At 44.9% G+C, this 6,550-nt stretch overlaps 1 protein-coding gene across 1 annotated transcript in view; it reads right to left on the bottom strand.

The window, feature by feature from the left end:
* ASIC2 (acid sensing ion channel subunit 2) overlaps window positions 1–6,550 on the bottom strand; it is a 1,206,384-nt gene that overhangs the window by 966,817 nt on the left and 233,017 nt on the right.

Genomic DNA, 6,550 nt, shown 5'->3' with positions numbered 1-6,550 from the left:
ACACCTTCAATGTCTTCCTTTTCACATTGGGCTCTTTCTTCTACAGACATACGAGATTTATCCATAGCCGAGGAACAGTTCCCTATTTCTCCTCCAGCTTTAGCCCATTTTCCTGCTTCTCAAATGAACATCTATTAGATCTTAACTTCACACTCAATACTTTTTTAATCCATATTTTTTTTTTCATTGAAGGTGGCTCAGTTGTTAAAAATTCTGTCTGCAATGTGGGAGACATAGGTTCGATCCCTGAGTCAGGAAGATTCCCTTTTCCAGGGGATCTCCAGGGGAATTCTAGGGGATTTCCTGGGACTCTCTAGGAGATTCCCTTCTGGAATCTCCTCCAGAGATTCTCTGGAGGAGAATACTCCTCCAATATTCTTGCCTGGAGAATTCCATGGACAGAGGAGCGTGGTGGGCTACAGTCCATGGGGTTGCAAAGAATTGGACACAATGGATGACTAACACTTTTACAAAGGTGATTTCCAATACTGTGTTAATTTCTGCTGTACGGCAAAGTGATTTAGCTATACACACATATATATACACACGCTCTTTAAAATATTCTCTATTATGGTTTATCATAGGATATTGAATATAGTTCTCATGCTACACAGTAAGCCCTTGTCAGTTATCCACCCTACACACAGACACTTACATCTGCTAACCCCCACCTCCCACTCCATCCGTCCCCCAATCCTCTCCCCCTGGGCAAACACCAGTCTGTTCTCTATGTCTGAGATTCTCTTTCTGTTTCATTGTTAGGTTTATTTGTCACGCTCAATTCTTAATTGTTGCAATGCTGCATTTCCTCTCACCACTCTACTGAAATCATTTCTCCAAAGGTTACTGTAGCAAATGTCTATTATTTTTGCCACTCCTAAAGCACTGGCCCGCCCTACTTTCCCATTCTCCCCCAACTACCCCAATTATCCTCCTAAAGAAGCATTTCCTTTCCCTTTCTCAACCTATGAGATTTACCCGGGCTGAGCGTGTAACTCAAGGGTGAAGGATATGACCTCTGCCTACATCTATTAGTGGTTTGAGAATGGACACACAGACTTTTTCTGGGGGCTGCTGAGAGGTAGATGCTTTGATGTTATATTTAAACTTTAGAGAGTGAAGGCCTCGTGCTGCTGGTATCTACTCACCACCAAAGGGAATGAAGCCAACCTAGAGGAGATGGAGCTAAAGGACAGACGGATGGAAAATCTGATCCTGGTGGCACGAGCTGAATCACGTCACTCTTGATGGCGTCTCTAATCCGCTGGCCCTTTCAGTTAACTGAGCCTTTTTGCTTAAGCCAATTTGTTAGGGTTTACGTTCTTGGCATCAGAAAAATCCCCAACTGAGAAGGAACCTAGTGCGGTCATCAGCGACAGTGGAAGTACCGAAATCGACTTCCAGCTCTGCTTTCCCTGTTTTATGCTGGTGCCATCCTCTTGGTGCCTTGGTAAGGCCCAAGCTTCAGCCCTCACAGGTGCTACCTCTTCCCCAGGGCCCTCAGTGCCAAACTGGCTTGTCCTCTGACTTTTACTCTTCTGCTAATGACCTCTTTTTCCTCTCAATCCTTGAGGCTTAAAATCTTGATATCATGGCAACCCCTCCCCACCCTTCGCTCCCAAATCCATTTCCAAGTCCTATCTCCCTCAATCCTCTTTCTTTCACATCTTCTTGAACACCTCCATGACCTCCTTTCCCTTTCCCCGGGGTATCACTCCAGGTTCTGCCACCCCTCGGTGTGGGGATGGGCCAACCGAATAGTCCACTGACAGCCCCTTAAAGGACTGTCAGACTCCAGTGACACTCCTTCTTTCCTATTACACAGTAAGTCCCCTACATACAAACAGGTTCCATTCAAAGAACACGTTCATAAGTTCAATTTGTCCATAGGTATAACAAAGTTAGCCTAGGTACCCAACTCATACAATAAGTGTATAGTACTGTTCTATTAGTCAGTCCAGTCATTCATTTGTACCCGACTCTTTTCGACTCCATGGACTGTAGCACGCCAGGCTTCCCTGTTCATCACCAACTCCCGGAGCTTGCTCAAACTCATGTCCATTGAGTCGGTGATGCCATCCAACCCTCTCATCCTCTGTCATCCCCTTCTCCTCCTGCCTTCAATCTTTCCCAGCATCAGGGTCTTTTTCAGTGAGTCAGATCTTCACATCCGGTGGCCAAAGTACTGGAGCTTCAGCATCAGTCCTTCCAGTGAATTCTCAGGACTGATCTCCTTTAGGATTGACTGGTTTGATTTCCTTGCAGTCCAAGGGACTCTCAAGAGTCTTCTCCAACACCACAGTTCAAAAGCATCAATTCTTCGGTGCTCAGCTTTATTTTTTCTATGGATGTGAGCCAACTCTCACATCCATACATGACCACTGGAAAAACCAGTACTGTTCTTTAATAGGTGTATAATATTTTTCACACAAATAATTCGTACTTAGAAACAAACACAAAAAAATAAAACATTTTTAATCTTACAGTATAGTATCTTGAAAAGTAAAGTATAACAGCTGGCATACAGGGGCTGGCACACACATTCACATTTCTGAAAATTCACAACTTGAAGGTTCATACATAGGGGACTTACTGTACTTCTGAAAGGATATTGTGAATGCTAAAGTCCTCATCATTAACCTCCTTTTCCCCAAAACACTGCCATGATTGCCCACTGGGTTTTGAATGGAATAAGCATAACTCAGCAAGAATGTATTACGGCATCTCCTCTGTGTCAGGCACTGTGCTGGGCATTGTGAGGAAGACTGATTAAGATGGATGTAGTCCCTGACTCTCCAGGGCCTTAAGATCTGGTGGTTTTGGTGACGAGACCACAAGGCTGGTGCACGTGTGTGAGCATACACAGTACTGAATAGTGGGAGCTTTCTTCATTCATTCCCAGCGCATCCTTCTGATTTCAATTTTTGTTCTTATGCCTTTTGCTTAAACTGGGTTGAACTACCTATGCGCCCATGTTCTTCCACTTCCTTGACTTTGCTCACACTGTTTCCTTCCCTCGAATATACCTTCCTCCAATTCTGCTTGGTTATCCTTCATAGCCTTTCTCAAATGATATCCTCTCGTAAATCTTTTGCTGATTACCCTAGTCAACTGTAATCTCTTTCTCCTCTCAGCTTGCAAAGCACCTTCTATGGAGCTCCACTCTGCATTTTCCATGTTTGAAAAAAAAAAAGTATTTATGTAAGTAACTTCTCTGCCCAATTAGATGGCAAATTAATTAAGGGCAGAAACTTTTTTTTTATATCTTTGCATCCCCAACAACTAGAAAAGTGTTTCTCAATTAGTGCTAAGAATGCATTTATCTATACAAGGCACGCACATCATTTAGAACCAGCTCGTTTTGGGCTAAAGAAGAATTCTTTATCTCAAATAAAAATTTTAAAGATCTCCCACAGGTTTTTAAAAATAAGTCTTCACGTTCATTTGAACTTGTTTATGGATTATCAGCTATTAGCCTGGAGGAGTACTGTAGCTTGGGAGAAATCAAACAAATGAAAACTAAAATTATTAGAAACCACTGCCCATTAATGATTTCCTAGAGAGCAGAAAGCAGCAGATCTTCCCTGTCTATGGGAACTGTCTAGAAAATAGGATTCTGTTTTTAGAAATGGGATTAAACCATGGTATCTACTTTCCAAAGCCTGTATTGGAAGTAAGAGCTTGGCTTGGAGAAGTAGGCACTCTGGGAAAACACTCAGAAAATGAATAACACACGAGTCATGCTGGAGGGGATTTTGGTCTTGTTGGAGTTCCTGGAGTCCTAGGACATTGACTTGGAGTTGGCCTGGGGCCCTGGCTACCAACAAGGACCAGTCTAGGGACCCGATGGGCAGTCTCTCCCTGCTGTTCTGTGATGGTACGAAGTGGAGTGGAGAGGCACCATGAATTCCTCCACCAGGACTCCTGAGCAGGCTGGGGCTGGGGGCTGGCCATCTGGATCCCAGGGCAACATGAGCACAGAAGGTGGAAGAGAAAGGAATTGCAGGCATTTTACACCTTCTGCCAAGATCTGGGTTCCTCCCAGGGCTACAAACAAGATGCAGACGTGCATCCATGTGGTCTTGGAAAGGTGTCAGCTGGCCTGTGATTTTCCCAGGATTGGGATTCCTGCTTGGAGCCAGCTCCAGAAAGTGGGATGATGAACAGATGAGGATATGAAATGGCAGCCTTGAAACACCAAAACTGTACTGCTCTTCACTGCTCACGAGAGCGAGGGTTCCAAGCTGCTGGCATGAGCGTGTGCGCGCATGCTCAGTTGCATCCGACTGTTTGCAACCCCACGAACTGAGGCCCGCCAAGCCCCTCTATCCATGGAATTTTCCAGGCAAGAATACTGTTTCCTTTTCCTTCTCCAGGGGATTGTCTTGACCTAGAGATTGAACCCATATCTCTTGTGTCTCCTGCACTGGCAGGCAGGTTGTTTACCAGCTGAGCCGCCAGGGAAGCCCTAATCTTGTTAAAAGGCATCACTGCCTTGATGCAGGTCCTGAGGCCAGAAGGTGTCCTGAGATTTCCAGGTGCCCCCATCACACATCGTCATCCTCCAGACCCTGGTCTCACCTCATACTTTGCCAGGGACCCTGAGGGACACCCAGTCAGCAGCTTTGCCCTAGCCCTAGGTGGGCAGTGTGTAACATTCAGAAGACTGTGTTCCTAACTCATAAAGTGTAAGGGAGGATTCAGGGAACTCTTAAAGTCATAGCTGACTTCACACAATGAATATTGGCAAAAATCACTTGCCCATTTATTGTTTATTTAATTATCCACATCCCATATTCACTGTGTTGTGAAATATAGAGACCCTCCCCAGAGAGGTTAAGGAAAATGTAGTGGCTGAGAGCATGAAGTCAGAGAGAAAAGGTTTGAGTCCAGACCCTTTCTTTCTCTTGCTAGCTATGTGACTTGGGGCAAGTTTCCTAACTTCTCTGAGCCTTATCTATAAAGTGAATGTTATAGTGTCTACCTTGCTATATTGACATGGACAGTCAATAAAATAATGCATGCAGAGGTGCTGGTGTGATATCTTCTGAATGATAAAATATTGATGATGACATTAAAATATTAATCATTGCTATTCATGTATTTCTGCAGGAGATAGACTATGGTTAGAGGATAGGGCGATGTATAAAAAAGGCTGAATCAGTGGTACAAATTATACATATGTGCTCAAGGAGTTTCCAGGCCAAGGGGATCTGGGTGAGGCAGGAGGCAGGTGAGGCTTCCTGGAGAGATGGGTGTGGACAGGACTGGGACAGCAGAATGAAGGAGAGGTCCTTGTGGAGAATTCCAAGCGAAGGACCTGGAGTTGGCTCATTTGGGAAACACTTTTGTATTTGAGGAGGAAACATGATAGAGTTGCTTTTAATTACCTTAAAGACCTTGTGCAGAATGGGCTTTGGAGTTTGGATGGGGAATTATTACCACAGCATGATCAGTTCTGATGGCCTGGCATAAATCTCTGACAAAATGGGGAGTCTGCAAGATAAATGGCTCAAACCAAGCTCATTACAGGGAACTTTCAAGGGAGAGAGGGAGACGCGAGCACTCTCAACTGGGCTCTGTCTCCATCCCGCCTGAAGCAGCCCCTCTCTGCCTCCCACCACCCAAGAGTGATGCTGAAAATGACAAAGTGCAATGGATGCTCAGGGTTAGCTCAGAGCTGCTGGTGGGTCTGGAAACTGTCTCAGGCACACGCTGCTCATTGGTGACTAATGGAGCTCCCTAAGGCTAGGGAGAGACAGGCCTTCATTCCCGCAGCTAACTCCTGAGTGCTGGATCCAAGATGCTCATCTCACAGGTGGGGAAACTGAAGCCAGGTGTGCACAGCAGTGTGAAGGAGAGGTCCTTGTGGAGAATTCCAAGCAAAGGACCTGGAGTTGGCTCATTTGGGAAATACTTCTGCATTTAAGGAGGAAAGATGATAGAGTTGCTTTTATTTATCTTAAAGACCTTGTGCAGAATGGGCTTTGGAGTCTGGATGGGGGATTATTGCCACAGCATGATCAGTCCTGATGGCCTGGCATAAACACAGGTAACCCAGCAAGGTGTTAATGGATCTGCTAATTTCTATGGCTTCCATATTGCTTGGTGATGAAGACTAGTTTCAGATTCTTGCTCTGCTACCTGCTAATACTGAGGTCTTGGACAAGTTCAATAAACTCTCTGAGCCTTGGGGTTCTCATTTGCAAAGTAGGAGTTTCCTTCCTTTCTCCTTATACTTTCTCCCTCCCCTGCATTTTTTTATAGGGTGGTCAACACATTAGGCTCACCCAGGACTTTCTGGGTTTCAGCACTGAAAGCCCAGCAACCCAGGAAACCACTCTGTCCCTGGCAAACCCTCTTTGTTTGATCAGTGATATTGCGTGATTTGGTGCTGGGGCAGCAGCCACTGAGACAAAGCAGATGCTTGTTCTTTAGAAGTTAACATCCTAATTCTATCAGGGGCAGACAGACACAGTTACATTGATATGATCATAAAATAACACACAACCTATACATATGAAACTATGTGTCAGCCTCTCTACATATT

Source organism: Bos taurus, chromosome 19, assembly GCF_002263795.3.
Source record: "Bos taurus isolate L1 Dominette 01449 registration number 42190680 breed Hereford chromosome 19, ARS-UCD2.0, whole genome shotgun sequence".
Classification (NCBI taxonomy): Eukaryota; Metazoa; Chordata; class Mammalia; order Artiodactyla; family Bovidae; genus Bos; species Bos taurus.
Note: the sequence above shows the minus strand (reverse complement) of the source record. Positions and strands in the feature narration are given on the sequence as shown.